At 44.0% G+C, this 20,529-nt stretch overlaps 1 protein-coding gene across 5 annotated transcripts in view; it reads left to right on the top strand.

Annotated features, from left to right (window-relative positions):
• PIK3CB (phosphatidylinositol-4,5-bisphosphate 3-kinase catalytic subunit beta) overlaps window positions 1-20,529 on the top strand; it is a 109,884-nt gene that overhangs the window by 16,810 nt on the left and 72,545 nt on the right. The window contains exons 1-2 of one of the 5 annotated variants that reach the window (XM_068691577.1): window positions 2,787-2,845; window positions 3,120-3,339. The exons of 2 other annotated variants lie outside the window; for them this stretch is intronic. The gene's annotated coding sequence lies outside the window, so the exon portion shown is untranslated. Of the gene's footprint in view, window positions 1-2,786; window positions 2,846-3,119; window positions 3,340-12,956; window positions 13,155-13,593; window positions 13,680-20,529 lie in introns of those variants that run through there. 2 more of the 5 variants (XM_068691575.1, XM_068691574.1) reach the window with 2 other exon arrangements.

The following is a 20,529-nucleotide window of genomic DNA, read 5'->3' as shown; positions in this document are numbered from 1 at the left end:
TGTTAAAACTAATCCCAGACTGCTTAAGGTGCACCTGTTACGGGCTTCTGTCAGCGTACTCTGATCGTTCTGCTTTAAGCTGGGAACAGTTGGGACAGGTAACAGCAGGGTTTTTAGCAGTCTTAGGTGGTGTTGATGTTTTTCTCCCGTGCTTGTTCTTTATGGTTTGCTTGGGGGAACCAAGAAAGGGAAGGTCTTTTCCTAGCTGCAAATTGCCAGATTCCCCAAATGCCAGGACTTGGCGTATTGCAACTCAGAATCCAGCTGGTGGTTGTAGGTGAATGTGAAGTCAAGAAATGGTAGGAAGGGGAAGAGGGGAGAGTCAAAGGACAAGTAGGGGTAAGAGGAGGGACAAATTAAGGACACAGTTTGTCATTTTAAATGAGCAGGAAAATGTGGAGAGAATGGAACGAGTTTGTGAGGGACATTAACATTTTCAATCTTGTTTCTAATTTAACCACAAGATATAAAAATATGTATTCATATATCTCTCATATGACTTGCTTTGAAGGCTGGTAGGGTTTTTCATGAATAAAAGTCTTTGTTCTTCTCTCTGACCTGTCATACTCAATCTTACAAAATAGTAAGGATTTAGCAGCAACAATAAGAAGATATTTGAGCTGGTCTCTCCTGATTCTAGTAGCATCCAGAACCAACACACCAGTTGGTGTTTAATAAAAGCTGGAAGAAATAAGCAACTTGCCCTGCATGTGCCATGGCTACAAGGCGTATGGGAGATGTCAGGGCAGCAGAATAAGGTGGTGTCCCTTTGTATCTTCAGCAGATCTCATCAAGCCCACATTTAGCGTTGTTGCTTTGTGTCTACCTTCTGCTCTGGAAAGAAAATCATTCCTAACAAGATTTGGGGAATACGGCTCAAGAGACCTAGTATTCCTCCGCCTACTGCTCTGTCTAGGTGGAATTTTGGCCACAAACCAGACTTTTGTGTGTTTTTCCACCACGTACTACTTCGTTTGCCTCCTGCAGTGTTAATGGGTTGGACTAAAGGATGTCAGCTCAGCTAGAAAGTGTTTTTTGATCAGATGTAACAAAAATCATTTGATACCAGTTTTAAAACTAACACTGACTGAAATTGGAAAAATAACTTGACAAATGACAGGCTTCTGCCAAATACCTTAGAAAAGGTCACACTCAGCCAACCAGTTTGGACAAACAATGTGGAAAGAAATTGAGTTAAGCTAGTTCTTTAAAGAAAAAAAAAAAGTCTTAATATCATTACAATGTACATCAGATAGGAAAAAATGAAAGGAAAAGGGTGAATTTGAAACCTTGGAAAATTATGGTCAACTATAGATGGAAAGGGTATAAACAGATGGGATGAATTCGAAAGGGCAAAATGTACAGAACCTTGCACACGCTGAGCACGTATTGGTTTGCAAAGATGGTTCAGCTCCTCAGCATTGCTCACGTGTAAGGTTACGTGTGGGGGTATGTGGAATCAGTCAATACAGACCTGCAACGGGAGGCAAATTGTTTTTCTGTGCATTAAAAAGGCAGATTGCTGGTTAGGATACTAGGTGTCTCGTTATCTGTCAAAGAACTTGAACTGGCAATAAATTTGTTACGCAGGCATTTGTTCCTAGTCTCACGACTCTACATCTAATGCTAATGCGTTTGTGTGCTATTACTTGCGAAGTGCAAAGTACTTTGCTAATGTGCAGGTCACTTGTTTGCTACTGAGTGACCCAGTTGTGTATCAGCTGCGGCAGCTTCTTGTTGCTTCGGTACAAGGCACAGGTAGAAGAGAAGAACTCACGTTTAGAGCAAAGACTGGGATAAACACGTCAGGATAGCTAAGGTTTGTGAGAGTCTGCAGGTAATGTCACAGGTGCACGCACATGCTCTCTGAACACACATGCTTGGAGGTTGTTCTAAGAGTTATCTTACTGGAGGGGTGATTTATTCGGAGCCCACCCAGAAGGGTTTATTCCAAACTGTGTTGTTTCAGGGAATATGTGCAGAATGGAAAACCAGGTTGTCCTTTTAAACTATGCTCCAGAAACGCCTTTCAGGTATATTTTATCAGGGCGTGGAAAAATAATATTACTCTATTACAATCTTCTGCATGTTTACAGGGCTGGAAGGAGCAGGCCTCTGGAGGAATTATCACTGGTTGTAATGAGAAACACAAAGCATCATTGTTTGAGTCTCCCTCTTTTATTATTCTAATTCAGTGTTTACACAGTGCAACAGTTCCACTTCTTTATTAGATACCAGTTAGAGTCTATTCATATTTTTCATTTCCTTTTGAGGGAGGTTATCATCTGATCTGTAACAACTTGAAATAATAAGTTTTTTAATAGAGTTCATATGGCCAACCCACTGCAGAGCTGCATGCCTATTCCCTGAGCTGTTGGCAAGGGGGAAGGGGAGAAAACAACAGAAGAAAACGAAGCTCAGTTTTGCAAGATAAGTTTATGGTAAATGATAATTTATCTGAGCACTGACAATTCTTAGGTTTGTGTAAAATGATTAAGACACAAAGTGTCATGGCACATTTTTGTCAGAAAACCTGGCATCCTCTAACAGGGCCTCATTTTGCTGATGTGTGTATATTTCTTTTTAAGCTCACACATACCTATGAAAAATGATAGTTTGAGATGCGACTAGCTTAGAAGAGATGAGAGCACACGTTTCTCTAATACTTTATTCAAGTCTTTTTCTCACAGGAGTATTTTGCATTACAGTCAAGGTTCAAAGATTAAATTTGCATTTTAAAGTTAACATTAGTGCTTTCCTTTAATAATTTAACTTAGTGTGTTAAGAGGTTGTTTTGAGTACGTTATTTGAAGAAATAGGCACAGGATGGACTTTACATGTACAGGTATGGTTTTACAAACAGATTTTTTTCCTTACAACGTAGAGATTTATTTTTCTATATGTGGCTGTTGTAGGTACTGGGTCTGTTTATTGTTAACAGTGCTGCGGAGCAAAGATGGTGTTTTTAAGGTGCATGAGAGCTGATAATCGATGCTTTTCGCTGTCATGAAATACCCCTTGAGTCTGCACTATAACTGATTGGTCCTAACTGGAAGTTGTCTTTGACAGAAAAATGTTTAATTATAGTTTAATGACACGCAATGTGCGTGATCTTTCAGATTAAACAGCTCTGCGTTTGTACCAACCTTATGGTGCCATGAGAAGTGCAGTGGGAGTTGCAGGGAGCAGCTGAAGGCAGCGTGCCCTCTCCTACCAGCAATGCTCCGTGCCAGCAGCGTGCTGTGGCTTGGGATGTGGATCCCTGCAGCTGGAACAGGCTCGCCAAAGTCCTCCGCTCGAAACCCTGCGTAGTGAGGGTACAGAGCTCTGGGTAGGCAGGTATGTAAACACGGCCATACGCCCAGTGGGTACGGGCTGTTGCCACCCAGTCTTGGCCTAATGTCATCTCCGTCACGTGCCAGATAAGGAGGCTGCTCCCGGCTGTGCCGAGCTGGTGCAAAGAGGGCTGGGGGCTGCTGCTGTGCTGCCAGGCACTGCTGTATGGCACGGGGATGCTGGGGAACGTCCGTGTGGCGTCCGTCCTTTCTTGTACGTGGGGCCAGGTTGCTGTGAAGGTGGGGGGAGCAGGGGTGGGGGGCTGGAAAGCGTGGGGGCCTGCAGGTCGTCCCCTGTTCCTGGGGGCAAGAGGAGGGGAACCATGCTTTTGGTGGGTGGCTTGGGGCTGGGGGGAGAAGGTGAGTGTGAATGCACTTCTGCTGGCATCTCGTTCCTCTGCACAGGGAGTTTATACCTGACTTTGGTGCCCTCAGCACCCTGACTGAGAAATGAACTTCTTTTAGTTGAAAATAATTTCTTGAAAAGCCTAGAAGCCACTGGTCCTTCTTAAAGTCTGCCTAGCCCTGGCAGTAATGTTCTCTGAAGTCTAGAAATCAGAAGTTTTATCCCTCTTACACCAAAAGAGGTTATCTCACCTCTTTGGGGATTTATAAATGCAGTGAGTTACTGATCCTTAGGAAGGAAGCAGTGGAGAGACAAAACTTTCTCCAGAGATTTTTGCAGCTGGTTTGGCCTTTCCAGTGGTGGTACGTCTATGGGGGAGCTAAAAGCAGCAAGGAGCTCAGCATTCAAAAGCCCTACTTCAAAACCCTTCGTACTGAGCACTGGCATTCCTGTGGTAGCTGTGATAGCAATCATTAACTCGCTGCTGTGTTGCTGGAAACAGTTTTCTGAGCAGGACCGGCTCGCTCTGGCGTGGGTTTTGCTTTGTGCCCGTACACAAAGACTAGCCCCATATCAGGTACTGAGATGTGCACAACAGTTCTCATGTTATTGTGACCTGATTCTGCCCCAGTGGCCACGATTTCTGTTTCCATGTGCTTCTATTTTCTTTGAACAGTCACAGCTATCGGTGCTGCAGCTGCTGTGCAGAGGGTGGAAGCCTGCGAGCTGGCAGCCTTGGCTCTGGAGCCGTGCTAGGCAGTGTTGCAAGCTCACTGCTTCTCATCCACGTCTGGGCGACCAGGCAAAAAGGCTGCTGATGTAAGCATGGGGACAGAGAGGGGTTTGAGGAGGTTGCTTTCTGGTATTTCTGCTTTCCATTTATTGCCCAAACAGGAGTACATTTCTTACTACTTGCCGTTTGTCTCTGGGAACAGTCTTCTTGCAGCTCCATAATGAAGCCTGGGGGAGCTCATTGCACTCTAAGACAGTCCTCCAAAAAGTTTGATTGTAGCCAAATGATCAGTAAACATCAAAACAGGTTATTAATATCCTGGCTTTGGATGTTCTTGTGTTTTGCTATGCCAGAAAGCCACGTGCGTGCTGTTGCTTATGAAAGGCTAACAAAAACCTGTTAAAACACTGTGCTAGTTTGTCATACTTTCAACTTTGAAGACCTGTTGAGCTCTTTTGTTTCCAAACAGTTTGGTGTATTAAAAAAAGATTTTGCAGGATCAGTGGGACCCTTGGTTCTAAGTAATGCTCAGTGCTGCTGGTGCCATGGCCCCGGTCAGGCCCCAGGACTGCCAGCAAAACGATTCAGTTGTGCAAAGGAGAACAGTGCAGCTCGTCTTGCAACTGTTGGCCAGCCCTGTGCGGCTAACAGACATTAAAAGAAATAATTTATACTTGGAAAATGTTATAGAAAATGCATGACTGTGAATGGAGCTGTTGAGTGTGAAGGTGAGGTTTTTGCCCAAGTGCTTTTCAGATTGGAATTTGGTGTTGTTTGCTGGGAGTTCCTCAGATACTTGACCCTAGGTTGGTCTCCTACAGCAAATCCTTTGGGAATGTACAAATTCCAGTGGAAAATCCCAGAAATTTTCTTGGGCAGTTCTCCTTTGGGACTAATGGATTTCAGTCTCACTGGAGCAATCTAAAAGCCTATCTTCATCCCAGTGATATTTGAGCATTTTTCCATTCCTGCCTTGGAAGCGCGTCCCCTTTTGGCTAGTTTGCTCAGAACCACATTTGCCCCTGTTGTGGAGTGTCAGAGACAGTGAAGGAAGAGGAATTACTGGTACACGCTGCGCAAACATGTGCATGCCTGAAGCAGTACTGAATTCCAAGGGGATTTCCTCTACCAGTCTGAAAGGGGCTGTGGCTTCCCAACACTGTGCTCTCACTCCCTGAGAAGAAAATATGTGAAAATACATAGGCTCAGAGCTGGGGGGGGGATAATTGCTGGACAATTTGTGATGGGAAGCCAGAGGTTCATGTAAAACATCCTCAGTGGTATGAGAAGAGGAGAAGAACCCAACATGCTTCCGACTGGAATTTGCCTTTTTGTCCTTAAATGTAGTACCATAACTGCAGCGTTCTGGAACATCCAGTTACTCCATCGCAGAGGCTGCGAGGCCATCAGAGAGAGCCTTTCCTGAGTAAAGCTTCGTTTGGGAAGGCTTTTAAGATCTATATTGGGAGAAAGGGAAGGAAGAAGCCTCCAGTCAGTGACTGGTAAGAGGAAATGCTTCATTAATATTAAGCTTTAGGTTCAGAAGAATAGAGGAAGTTATTTTTTTCCACTGTCACAGAGGAAAGCAATAGCAGTTAAGCCGGGGCCTGCAGCAGGAACATTTACTGGAAATGTTTACATGGTACTTAATACCTTGACATGCATTATTCACTTGTGTAACGCTATCTGGGGTGGAGCAGGGAGGAATGGCTTTGCCGAAGAATGTTTGCTCCCCGTGGAATATTTTCCTGAGCATAGCTACGTTTTTTTGGCAATGAGAGACATTCCAGGAATAATAATAATAAAAAAAAAAAAAAAAAAACACTCTTCAGACACATATTTATAAACTTCTGGAATGTGTTCTCTTGCAAAGGTGACCCAGCCGTACGCAGAAGGCTAGCCTGGCCCTGGGCAGTGATATCTTGCTTTGTTGTACAGCAGAATTTCAACAGAAACTCTCAGTGAGCCCCTTCCAAGCAGGAGAGCTACGCAGTAAGTGGTGGAGCTGCTTAAATGGATGTGGTTTTCACACTGGAAACGAAACCCCACTTTCCCTCTCAGAGGCTTAAGCAGCAAGCACTCTCCTGGGCAAGCTGCTTCAGCGTGTGCTTCGGTCTTCTGATGTGTCTAAAGGACTTCCTGAACTGCAGCCAAATGTGCAGTGCCTTGAGAAAAGGGCAAAACAGTTCATCTGCTCATATTAGCAATGTCACCGTGATACAGGAGAAAAGGAGGTGGGAAGGAGAAACAGACTGGGAAGCATGAAGTTAAGCTGGCACCTCTCAGCTTGCCTCTGTGTTTATTTGGCATCCAAACTGACAGTAATGTCATGATTCACCTGCTGTATGTTTTGTTTCAGTGACAGCGCTATGATGGATAGAAGATTGGCATCATTTGCACAGTAGTTGAATCTGCTGGGGTATGATTCGTAGAAATGAAGCTTTCACCTTTGTTGTGATATATTGCCAGACTGAGTGGGTGAAAGAGGCACACACTCAGATTTCGTTAATCAATACCTGGAAACAGTGTTGGAAGGAGACTGAGCACAAAGCATGGAGCTGTGATATAGTAAGACGAGGCTGAATTTGTGAGTTTTAAAAGTAACGATGATATGCTTTCAGTGCTGCCATGAATTTTTTTCTTAAGGCATCTGGCCAGGTTCAGTAACACTGACTATTTAGGACTGAAAATGAAGATGATGTGTATGTAGCTCAAAGAAACTGCCTAAACTGTAATTCCTAGAAATAATATGAGTCTTCCTGATTCAGGCTGACTGCACTTTCCAGCAACAAAACCTTTTTTGGGGGATTGTTTCAAACTATGTACTGGCATTTTAGGAGTATTCCCAGAATCTCTGCAGCACTGTTTGTGCAGCGCCTATTAATGACACTTGGTGGATGCTGTTCTGAAATGTATCAGATACTGTTTTTTTTGTTTGTTTGTTTGTTTGTTTTTTCTGAGGGTAGAACTCAAGGCTTGTGATGGTGATGAGTTAAATTTATAAACCCATGAGATGGAAGTGCTTCAGTTTGTTCCACCAGTGTTGCATGTTCTTGGTTCTCACTGATTTCACTGCATCTTAGTGACTATTTGCACCATCTTAGCGTTCAAGAACAGTTTTATAGCAAAAGAAACATTGATATGAATAGGTGCTCGTAAATTAGTATGAGAGGTTTATAGGCACTTAAGACATTCTTAATAAGGAATTCATAAATTCCGTTTGAATGCCTAACTGCTAGTTACATGTATTTTGATAGTCCTTTTAAAAATAGAAACTCATGAGTAGTATTAAAGTCTTAACCTATTCATAAGTGTGAGGAAGCTCAAATCTGACATTTTAAATAGGGTTTCAAAATTATAGTCCATTTCTAGCTAAAAATAGATATTTTAAGGGGAATGATGTTGCATGTAATATGCTATTTTTCTTGTGTTTATTGATGTTGAAATTTCACATAGTTTTTTTCAGTCTGCTCTAATACGTAGGCACAGATACATGTACTTACACTGGCTTACTAGTAGTGTGTAACTATCAATGGGGTTGAAGTGATCGTGTTTTCTGTGGGCTAGTGAAATGTTAATGCAGTATCTGTGCTGGGAGCAGTAATAAAACACATTTGCTTTTATCTCTTTCTTTGGTTTATATGTGACATACAGCTTGTGGGAGATAAAGAAGGACTTGTTTCTGAGCAAGTCTTTCATGATTCACAAATGGCACGTGACCAAATTCAGAAGTGGTGTTCAATGTGTGCTGCGGGTCAGTAAATGTAGTTGACTCAAAGGGTAACCACGTTGGTGTGGGTTAAAGACTAGGGCCTTTAAAAGGTTAAAGACAAAGGCTAAAGACTCTGCTCTCCTATAGCAGTTGTCCACAAAATGAAGCTTTGCTAACTCTGATTTACAGCACTGACATAAGTGACTGGACAATGATCTCTAAGCAGACTTGACAAAACACGAGTTCAAAGTCTTCCGGAATGCCAGGTTCAGAAACAAGCCTACCTTAGCACATTCCAGAGCCACAGTCATTAAAAAGTGTGGTGCACAGTGGTATTTGTGATCGTCGGTACTCTATTCACTGTCAGTCGTGACATCTCTTCTGTTTTCAGAACAGCACTAACAGAAAGGCCATCCAGAAAATAAATATGTAAGGAAGGTGGGGGAGAGATGGGCTGCTTTAGGCCGTTTCTGTTCCAGTTCTCATAATTCATTTCTTCCCTAGTCCTTGCCCGTGGCTGAGAACAGTAATATACCATTAACCCCAGGGATGCAAGACATGCCGTGCGGTGCTTGGAGGGGTGTCACAAGCTCCTCCTGTAAGGCTAAGAACCTCTTTTATTGCCTTTTCAATTGTTGGACAGTCTAATCCTAGGAAGCATTTTAGCGAAGTGGAACTACTAAGCTCGTTGTGAAACCTGATGCTTGATTTTCATAATTAGCACATTGCAAAGATGAACATAACTGGTAATATATGTGTACCAAGGCAAGCGTGGCAGCTATTGCACTTAAAGTGCTATCTAACACGTTAAAACCTGCTGGACATTGAAGCCTATTTTTAGTAAAGGAATAAATAAGCTGGCTGTGCCCTACTTTTTGTCAAAATGTGTCATGGGATCTTTATATTTGATTAGAAAAGTCAGCAGAAATAACACAAGGGAACTCAGTGTCTCATCTAAAAAGTGGCAATCCTAACAATCCAGCGCTTCTTTTTATGACAAAGAAACGTTAATAATAGGGTATGAGCTCAGCCCCGCTAAGCAGGTGGGCAGGTGAGGCAGTAGCTAGCGGGAGATCTGCCTGTGCTTTGGATGAAATGTTATTTTGTGTTGATGAATGGAACTGGTTTTGCAAAATCCACGTTAGGAAACTGACAGAACTAAGAAGTATGTAGAAATATTTAAATATTATTTATAAAGAGTATTTGTCTTTTATATATAGCAGCGAGGTCACTCTGCCACTTCAGGATGCGCTTGCTCTTTGCAAGGCTCGTAGTCTTGCTAACTCTGAACAACTTCTTTTGATCTTCACTGTCTGAGGCAACGTGTGCGTCCACATGCCCGATGAGCAAGCTGTCCTGTAAAGCAAGGCCATACCTAGAAACATGTTTGCCATGAGCAGGTGCAGAACATAAGCAACCGTGCAGACAAATGCTAGGGCACAGAACGAGTGACAACGATGTGCTTTCAAGGAGTTCCTCTATAGGTAAGCTGTATCAAAAATGCTGCTTTATTACCACATAGTTGGCACAGAATTGGCATAAATGATCAAAAATGCCACCATTGAAGAGTGTCTGCCCGAGTGCTTCTAGTCATGGCTTCTCTGTGATCCGAAGCAATACTGTGGTGCACCTTCCTGATGTGGTTCTACAGAATAGGGAGGGAGGGTTCACTCCCAGCTCTTCCAGGCACACCTGCAGGCTCCGTGTAGAGGGACTCTCATTTCCAACTCCCCCAGTCCGTGGTCTGGGTTTTGGGAGCCTGAGAGTGGCAGCCCTGCTCTGTGAGCAAGCAGGGGAGCTTTGGTGGGCTGAGGCCTCTCTCCGGCTCGGACCCAACCCGGCATGCCAGCTCCTGCAGCTTGCATCAGAGGGGAAAAGGGGAAGGAGCTCAGCACACCCGCTCACAGCAGGGCTCTGTCTGCCCTGACGGATGTATCAGCTGATGTGCTCGTACTGCTGGCGTGTTACAGTGGTCAGCAGAGGTCAGGGAGGTTAAGGAAGAGGCCCTCTGTCTCAAGTGGCTTTAGGTCATTTAAGTTAGGCTTACAGCTTTAAAGTGACAGGCCTCACACTGAATTCAGTGAAGACGGCAGAACAGTGAAGTGCAAGGCTGACAGGTATCTGGGTGTCAGTGCTCTTTGAGGTCCTGCTTTAGGTAACAGCTTGCCCCTCTACACATGCCACAAGTCCTCAGAAGTTTCCCACTGCATTTTGCACATACCAAGTCACGGTTTAGCAAAGCAGTGTTAAAAGCTGCCTGTTCTCACTGCAGGCTGTAGCTTCATTGGCCAAATTCAGCATCCATTTGTCTGACATCTGCATTTGCAGTCTGGTACTGAGTGTCACTCAGTCCATTATGTGGTGTTGCCTCCCCCTTCGTTGCAGTCATTGTGCAGAACAAAGAGCAGCTTCTTACAGGAGCGGAGCTGCGCAGAACACCTTCGGAGGGAGCGTTTTGCTTTCCAGTTGGAGCTGGGTGAGGGTCATCAGGTCTTCATCGCAGCCATTAGCACTATAGCAGCGTACCCCAGAGGCCCTGGTGGCAGCAGGCGGCTTTGATCCCCTGGGTTGGTCCAACACCTGCAGAGGCCGGGAAGGTCCAGTCCAGCCGACCAGGTTTATTTAGCAGCTGAGACTCACACCATATCCTCCTGTATCACGTCGCTTATAAGCTGTGGCATGTTAGATGGTATTGCAAGACTGACCTCGTGCAGTCAGTCGTGGGTAGGCTTAGTAAACATACCAAATTCCTTAGGAATGTCTTTAATATTTTCTTTTTAGGAGACTGAATATAAACTTTGCTAGTTAAACCTGATTCCTGTGATTTGTTTTTTCTAAATACAAGGCACAAAACTGTCACACCAGAATGATTTGGTTACTTATTAGCACCTCTTACTCTTTCTTGTTTGGCGCTGAAATTTCTTTCCTCCACATGGTAACAACCTTAGGTGTTGGAGGCTATTTGTTCTAGTACAGATGAAGACTTAAAAGGAGTGAATACAGGACACTAGTAAGTTGCCATCAGCATTAAAGTTTTATTATAAATGATTTCTAGGCATCTCCTGGCTGTTTTGGATCATCGTCCTTTAGATTTTCTTCTTTTTTTTTTTTTTTCAGACTATTTTTTTCTGCTTTTGGCCAAACATCCTTCACGCTGCATTTCCACTCGCATTTTCTTTCTCCTCTGCCAAGGTCTGCGGTGGCGGTTCTGTGATGCCTGCAGATGTGCAGACAGCTTGGGTGTTAATTCCCTTTCCTGATCGTTGCAGTTGCACAGAGCTAAAATAATGTAAGCCCAGAATGCTAAAAATGACACACTTTCAAGTGACCAAGAATGTGCCCTAGGTGTACAGCTGTTTCACATGCAAAGACATGACTCAGATACAGTCTTTTTAGACAAAAACCTTTTGTTATACTGAGAACATGTGTAACAATAGCCTGGGGGGGGGTAGAATAATAGAGCACTTGTTGTTTTGTGAAGGGGGAAGGGAGCGAATCTAAAAATAAGGAAATTGAAAATTAAAATTATACTGAAAACCTCATTTTTTTTCACTGACATCTAGAGTAAAAAAAAAATAATGTTTACTTAAGATGCTTCAGACAAGTTTGTTACCCATGTTGCACGCACTGTGCAGAGCAGCTCCGTGTCTGCCAAGAACATGAATGTCGTGCAAGTTGCTCGACTGTCATACGAAGTATGTAGGTAACTTCTGAGTGAGGTCTCTTCACTCCCACCATTAAATACTGAGGCATTAAAGCAGAAAAGAGAATCCAACAAAGAGATTTGAAGTGTGGGTCACAAACCTACAGAAAAACTCTGAGTGGGGTTCACTGAAATCTACCTGTAGCAAAAGGTGTCTACAAGACAAGGTGTAGGTGCTTGTGGCCCTGTGTGACAGGCACTGCAAGGCATCGGCATTCACCTGAAAGATGGCAGCGCAGGAAATGTTTTAAAGTTTCTGGATTGTAGCCCTGCGGTTAATCCAGTAAGTCAGTGGCATCAGAGCTGCTTTACACTTTCCAAAGGCTGTACCACAGCCTGTAGAACAACAATGTCACGTTGCAAAATCTTGAGTGAAGAGCTCTTTGCTAAAAAATGTTGCCCAGCCTTTCCAAGAATAGGCAGACACAAAACCATTTGTCATCACGAAGGCCAACCAGCGGCCAAGGTTTGAGTATCCGGGCCAAGACTATCTGGAATAAGCAATGTGAAAAACACAGGAATGAGACTGCCTCGAAAAGCTGCGTGTCTGGGACTGTTTGTGATGCTGCGTTTCACGAGTACTGGATTTTCAGAAACACATTTCAGTAGCGAATACATTTTCAGAGCCGCCGACTGACACAGCGTGCGGGCACACGGTGTTTTCGAAACCCCGCAAAATAATCCGAAATGTCCCCAGGGGAGCGGGGCGAGCTTTGTGCCGCCCGCAGGGCTCCGGGGCGGGTTGAGGCAGGACCCCCCCCCCCCGGGGTGTTCCTGATCCCCTGTAATGAGCTCTCAGCGCCTGGGCGGAGCCGGGCAGGCACCGAGCCGCGTTTTACAACGGGAGGGGGAGCGGGGACACGCGTGGGGCTGCGGGCAGGGCAGGGCAGGGCGAGCCTCGCCCGGCTTCCCCTCAGCTTCCCCTCAGTGCAGCGGGAGCGGGCCCCGGGCCCCGAGCCCTTCCCCACCCGGCCCCGGCCCCCGGGGCAAAATGGACCCGGGCAGCGCCGCGCGGGGAGGGACGCGCCTCCTGATTGGCTGCCGCCGGCGGCTCGATATTGAAAGCCGCGTGCTGATTGGCCGGGGGGCGGGCCGGGGGTGAAGCTGTCGCCATGGCAACCGCCCCCTCCCCGCAGTGCCCGCGGGGCCGTTACCGGCGGCGGGGCCGGGCCGGGCCGGCGGGGGCTGAGGGGCGGCTGCGGCCGCGCTGCCCGCGGGGCTCCCCCAGCGCCGTGCGGCCCCTCCCCGGCTCCCTCGGGTCCCTCCCCGCCACGGAGAGCTCGGCAGGAAGGGGGCGGCTCCGGGCTGCGGCGCCTCGCCACACGGTGGGTGCTCGATCGGGGGGCTCGCGGGGGGCCGGGGTGGCCGTGCGTGGGGGGGCTGCGGGGCCGCTGGGCAGGGCGCTCCCACCAGGGATCCAGGCACTGGGGAGCGAGGCACGGCCCGGCCGGGCAGCTCCGGAGCCAGCAGGGCTCGGGGGAGGCCGGGCAGGAGCGAGTCTCGCTCAGCAGAAACGGCTCGGGCACCCCTGAGCCCTGCTGCGGGGGGCGGAGAGCAGCGGGGGTCCGGGGGGTATGGAGAGTAACCGCCGGGGGTTAGCTTGGAAACGTGTTCTGCTGGGGTTCTTGCCTGTGGTGATGCGAAGGGCTTTTTAAATAATTTTAAAAGTTCTATGTGGTCTTAAAATACTTTTTTTTTTTTTTCTTTTTAGAGTCAGTTTAAGTATCTGTTGTTCTTTAATGAAAATCTCTTCCGTTAAGTCAGGTTTCACTTCCCTGGAATATCTGATGTCACGGATTTGCCAGTTCCCCAATTGTCTATAGAGCCTTGGCAGATCTCCAAATCGTAGAGTAAGAAAACCTTCCTAATAAATAAATAAATAAATAAAACTCTTTCTTGGGTTCTTGTGCTGTAGTAAGGAGAGAACGTATTTTTCCTCTTCCCTCTGATTTCACTCCTTTCCCTTTCTTGGAAGTTGTACTTAGAGTAAGCTTGTAGAACGTTGCCTGACTTCTCTACAGCTTGCATATGTTTGCACTGTACTCTTTTTGGCAAACGTGACATTTAAAAACAAAATTCCATAGAAACATAAGCTGCCAGAAATGTTACGTATACTGGAGGATACAGGAAAAATATGAACTGTTCTTGTTTTTAAGGTAGGTGGAAACACGTGCTAGCGTTTGGCTGTTTAGCTAGAAAGCCAGTGGTGTGTTTTGGTGACCAGAGGCAGAGTTCAAGTAGCTCAGGTGCTTTTTCATAGATTTAGAGATGCACAAGGAAACTCTCCTTGGTTCTCTATGGGTTGCCAATATGGCCATGTGTTGTGGATCAGGCATTATTTGACATTACATTTTATGCAAAGTCCATGACAATGCTTAGGTTTCGGATGGGTTTTCTGACTGCCATGCTTGACAGCAGCAGAGTGTAAGTAATAAACTAAAAGTTATCTCTTTTTCATAGCTGCCAGTTTCTGTGAAAGCAGTGCAGGAGAGAAAAATCCAAACTAAGCATCCTACCTCTCCAATGCCTGGAGTGTCACTTAGCTCATGGGCAGCACTGACCAAAGGACGTTGTTGTTGCTTGACTGTCTTTTACGGTCTGTCAGTTTTACAAGCGTGAATTTTTATCTTGAGCCTGGTGGGAGTACCTTCAGGAATGCGGTGCCAGTGACACATACTGCAGTCCCAGGGTGAGGCCCCAGTGAGTAAATATGCGTGTGAATAAGTTACTAACAGAGTAACCCAATTTACACCCTGGCTTCAGAAGCTTAAAGAAACAAATAGTGAAACTGATAACAACAACAAAGTTGCCTTTGACAAGAAGTAATGTTGTTGCAGTCATACCATCTGCCTGGATTTGTTTGTTTGCTTTGCTTTTTTTGTTTGGTTTCAGCAGTTTAAGGTGGCTACAGTTTCATTGCCTGTGTGCTGCAGAAAGGAACCTTTGGTAACATTGGTTGTATGAAGCTGGAGGGCCCAGGTCTCTGCTACCTCCAGTTCATGGCTTTGGCTTTTGGCCGTGGAGGGAGAAATGCCCTCAAGTGTTTTATAGTTGCATTAAAAAAAAAAAAGTCAGGGCAGCTGCGATAACTTCAGTTACTGTTTCTTACCTTAGATACTCCTGACTTAAAATTGGGAATGGGTTGTACTCTGTCACTATGTGTCTTCGGGCCTAAATCTCAGTATGGAAATACTTGTTTCTACATACCTTAAAAGGAGCATTAAGAGGTATTATAATTATTTTCTTGATGCAAAATGTACTTAATATAAACTTCACTATCTAAAGCTTAGTTTTTGTTCCTTTCAGAATCTTTACACATGCATGCTTTTGATAAGTAGTCTTGCATTACATTTTCACTATGAAAATGAATTGTAAAGGACTGCTGCATTGTAAAGATCTTCTACTTCTGTATACTTTGTCATTACTTGCCAGAGTTACTTGGATTTTTAGAATAACTTTGTGAATTCCACATCAAAATATCTTACCTCCATCAAAGAGACCAGCTTCTGGCTTTATGCCTGTGTTATTCTGCGTGTTGCTGTAATGTTGAATAGTTTTACCTGTGACATGTGATCACAGATTTATTTATTTTTTGCTACTTCACTTCTTAATTTTTAACAGGAACTGTTGAGTAAGTGATACATGGTTCCTTGGGGCAGGGGTGGAGTGAGTTGAGCTGATGGGATAGATCTGCCTCTGCAAATAAATGCTTCTAAGAGATCATGAAGAATTGGGAATATTGCTCATAAAATAGCTGTATGAATATGCTTTTCTACAGAAATAGTGGTGATTGAATGGGAAAGGTATGCCCCGTAATGGAAAAAGAAGTTGTGTTGTGGGCTTAATTTTTGCATCTGTATGTATGTTATGGCATCTTTCTTCTTTTTATTAGTTTTCTCTTAAGAAGAGGTGGTGAGAGGTCTTTTTATGAGCCTTACGAATGATAAATATCTTTATGTCACTACATTTTGGAAATTTGCTTTTGAGGAATACCAAAGTCTTAGAGTGCTGTTAACTTCTTTTCCCAAGGTTTTTCTGAGGCATTTGTTCCCTCTGGTGTCCACTGCAGAAAGCAGAGGCTTCTGGTGACATCTGAATTTGGGACTGATGAAATCTTTTATGTGGTTTGGAGTCTATGAAGAGCTTGCAGTGTTTGCCCTTGCGCTGTGTCACTTCTGTGCTCCCCTTGCTCCCAGCCCTGTACTTACCAACTGGATTTACAAGAGTACGCGGGGATTCAAAGATGAGGTCAGTGATGCCAGTCTGGAGTTTGGAGCTCACGGCAGCAGGTGCGTGGTAGCTTGTTTAGCTCATAGAGGTAGTACTTGTGTGGAAGACATGGAAAATCATTTAGGGATGTTGTCAGTTAATAAGAATTAATTAATAAGAATATTAGCATGTCTTTGGTTTATGATATTGGCACAAAGCATTTGCTGATTTTTCAGTGGGTTTGGAGGTCCTCTATTTGTCTGTTTGAATACACAGAAAGGATATTTAAGCAAAGAAATGAAATATTTCAGCAGTAATTGCAGGAACTGCCAATTTAGCAAAGCTTTTGTGTGGAATACGCAATAGCTGGCGTTCAGTAGGATGGACCCAACGTTTTAAGAGGCTTGCAGTCGTGCTCTCAGAGTGTTTTGTGACAGATTTAACGCAGAAGTCTTTTGCTTGGATTCAGTTACAGAGTGTTTGAAGCAGTTTAAAAATCAGAGTAAGTGCCTAGTTTGGAAAATATTAAAAAAAAAACAACAAAACACACAACTAGACAACAGAATAATTGTGGTGCTTGAAATTCTTGTGGTAGCTGTTTATTGAGCAATGCCTTTTTTATCTTTTGTAAGCAAGGTGCTTGTGTTTTGATATTATTGTTGCATCATTTCATTTTCTAGTTTTTATACAGTTAACGTTTTGATGTTCAAGAGTATACAACATGCTACTAGCAGAAGAATATAAAGCATTCTGGTTTGAAAACAAGATAATTACGTATGTGACTGTAAATAAACCCCCAAAAGACTGATTTTGAGTACTGCAGTGTGGTGCATAGGTGAACATCAACATGCCAGTGACACTGCATCGCCTGCCTTGGGTTTAGACCGCTGTTTCCTGGCAGTGCCGGCTTGTGACCCTTATGGTGCCTTGTTGTGGGGCCCTCTCATAGGGACATGTTTTGTGAAGGGTGTGATTCTGTAAAATGGAACCAGGATAAGAAAGCACTCCTCGATGACAGCGGTGGGAAGGAAGGGAACCAGTTATCACAGCTGAGCTCCAGCAAGGAAACAAGCCAGGAGACTGCTGTAGTAAGGGCTTGGCAGCCTGCCGCTGGAGGTGCACCAGGGAGGCTTCGAGGCTGTGCTGGAAGTCATGGTCTGGTAGGTCTGCGCTCGGATCCTGGGTGTTTCGGTGCTTGACGATGTTGTGGGGCAGTTTGGTGGTGGTGTTTTTCATCCATTCCCTTTGGAATTACATGGGTGTTGGGTATTGGGATATATATGGGGATTTTCCATTGCGGTGTTCTGAAAACTGTCTGGGCTTGCAGGGAAGGGCACCAGGGACCCAAGGGAACGGCACGGAGCTATGTCAGGCTGGGTGTCAGGAGAAGGTTCTTCACCAGGAGGGCAGTTGGGCACTGAACAGGCTCCCCAGGCACGTGGCAAGGGTCTCTGACAGAGGGTTTGGTTTTTGGGTGCGGAGCCAGGGGTTGGACTCAGTGGTACCTGTGGGTCCCATCCAACATGGGATTTTCTGTGGCACTGTGGTTGGAGTATTTGTATGTGTAGCCCATAGCACTGTCTGTCTCCAGAAAAAGGAAGTCACAGCAACTGTACGGGAGGAGCAGTACGCTGGATTTGAAATTTTAGGAGAGGTAGGAATAAGTCAAATCGGGGAACTTGATGCGTGTGTTAGAAAAGTAAGCTCAGTGTCAGTAAGTTGGAATTTACTGTCCAGCTATCTCTGGGTGCCCTGGTCTGAGCAACAGTTCAAGCCATCAAAGTTGTTGTGTAAGGAAGATCAGCCGAGTCAGGACCGGGATTCCTCTCGGCAAAGAAGAGAGTTCTTCGTACCCAGCCAGCAGTAAAACGAGGGGCTGTGTGTGTGTGCAGCCTGCGCAGCCATCTGAGGTGTCAGCAAGACAAAGTGCATGCAGGTCCGGTAACTAATTTATTGAAATGGACAGGGGGAAGAGCCCAAACCTGAACCATAGTTTTTTTCTTGTATTTGTCTTATATATGGTTTGAATTAAAGTTTCTTGAGTCTTCTGTGCACCCGTGTGATGTTAGGATTGAGCCATAATGTGAGGAGATGAAGAATGCTTGTCTGCATCTGCAAAGTATTTTCAATTGTTTACTCTTCATAATGATTTCAGGGCAAAAGGTTGTGTGTATGTGTGTGGAGGAGAGCTGTCTTGTTTTTCTTTTCATTTGAGGAGTATATTTGGGAACGTGTGTGGTAAATGCTGACTGGAAGGTGAGTAGTTATTTGTGAACTCTCTGGAGTGAAGAAAAGCATGGTTGGTTTGGCAGATTGTCAGCAGCAAATGATACATTAATCTTTGGAGCAAAACCAGAAACTTTCCTTTCTGCTGTTAGCAGTACAAGTAAGGAGGGACCGCCTGTCAGTCCTCTGCAGGCTGACGCTGCTGGGCTTCCTTGAAACATCCGTGTAAGAGACGCGCAGTGCCTGTGGCAGAAAGCCTTCTGTATTTGGTTGAAGACAATAATAATAATGAAAACCTTTCTAGTATACTGAGTGTTTGCATCCATCTATGTTACTAACTTTTCTTCAAATAACAACTTCACTGTGTTCGTACAGTTTCAAATACAACATTGTAGTGTTGCAAAATTTCCCATGTAGTTTAAAGCTAAAGGGGTACCGCTCCGGAGACAGGCATCAAACCTGTACAGAATATGGTCAGTCTTCATCCCAGCCTAGTTTTGTTTCCCAGCACTTCAGAGTTACTGTTTTACATCTACTGCTAGTGGTAGTGATGTACTGAAGTCATTTTTTTAAATTAAAAATGTTTATCTATGCTTTAATTAGGTGATACTGATACGTAGGTATGTTGACAATTCTACTGTGTGCAAGGTAATGATCTGACTATTCTTTATCTAAGTAATAATAAAAATATTTTCCTTCACTGAATTGTTGCTAAGGTATTGGGTTACCATTTTTTTTTTTTACTACCAAATATGATTCTGCCAAGCTAGTTGGAATTCAGGCATTACAAGTATATAATGTTTTTTATACAGCAGTCTGTTTTGATGACTATGGTAGCTTCTACTTCTGATGATGTAAATAAGATGGGTGTATGAAAAGCTAAAGTGATAAGAATAGCAGACAGGTACTGTATAAAAAGAGAAGATTATTTGGTAGGAATTTAAGCTTTTCATCAAAAGCAAAGTTTCCAGGAATGTGAAGACCACTGAAAAAGTTAGAAGTAATATTAAAACCCCAATCAAGTTTTTTTTTTTTTTCCTCATAATTTCTTATCTGAATTTTTAATAATTTTGTCGAGATTTGCAGCAGCTCTTTGTCTCCTGAAATTGAATCTACGTATTGGTTGCTTCCATTGTTTCTATCACTTCAAATGCATTGGGTTCAAATCACTCATTTTTTATCATAAAATGTCAGTCTCGCTATTTATGATCAAGTAGTAGAAGACCTCATCTATTTCCACCTTTTAAATAAAGAACTTTGGTCTCTGTAATTTTTCCTTTACTCCATTTTGTTTAATGTGAAAGCTTCAACGTTAATTTTCTTGGGTGAGAAATGCTGTGGGGAAAGTACTGGCTGGGGACCTGTAATAATTAGATTTTGTTTCTAAGTGTGTCACACAGCTGCAGTTTGGGCTTGGAAAAGCCTGGCTATCATTGTATGTTCTCATCTGTGCGTCAGGGATGAGACTATTTCTTTTTTTTTTTTTTCTTTAGTGTCTCGCTTGATAAACTTCTCTTGTATTATGTTGTTGAAGATACATGGTATCTGCTACCACCGACCGTAAAGTGCTTGAGATGCTACTTTAAGATAAATGGAGACATTTAATTGAGAAATACTTTGTAGCAGCTCTGATAGTTGAAATGAATAGCAGATAAGCCTTATTTTCTTTATATTAGGATGAAGAAACTGTAAATGTATTTTTAAGTGGCCTCATCTAAAACCATCCAGCACCACCAAACAACATTTAAGTTGCCCCATAATGACAAATTGTCCCAGCTGATGCACAGCCTGACTTTGCCTGGTCTCTGGGGAAATGCTTTTGGTGAAAGAAAACCTCCTTCATTGTATTGTTGTTATTTTTATAGGAGAAATTATTCATAAAAAGCAGGGAGAAGCAGACAGCAGTACAGAAGCTAAAGTCTCTAAAGCATCATATTAAAAGATTTAGAAGTTGGAATATTTAGTGTACTGCTGTCATGGGAGTAGACATTTGAGTGATTAACCCCCTTCTATTTATAGCCATTTCCTGCAATATTCCTGTTCCAGTTAAAGTCTAGGGAAATTTCTGAGAAGGCAGAGCAGTTGTTGCCTACGCCTCTCAGTGCAGGGAATTATTATAGGGTCCCTAAGTTACGTTCTTCATGTGAAGTTCACAAATCAAATTGCTGTATTTTCAGGTTTATTTGCACTTTGATCACTCATCAGCTTCCATTGTGTACAAGTACAGGATCTGATGAGGCCTTCAGCATTTGATGGATACTTGTC

Source organism: Anas acuta, chromosome 9 (assembly GCF_963932015.1).
Source record: "Anas acuta chromosome 9, bAnaAcu1.1, whole genome shotgun sequence".
Classification (NCBI taxonomy): domain Eukaryota; kingdom Metazoa; phylum Chordata; class Aves; order Anseriformes; family Anatidae; genus Anas; species Anas acuta.
Note: the sequence above shows the minus strand (reverse complement) of the source record. Positions and strands in the feature narration are given on the sequence as shown.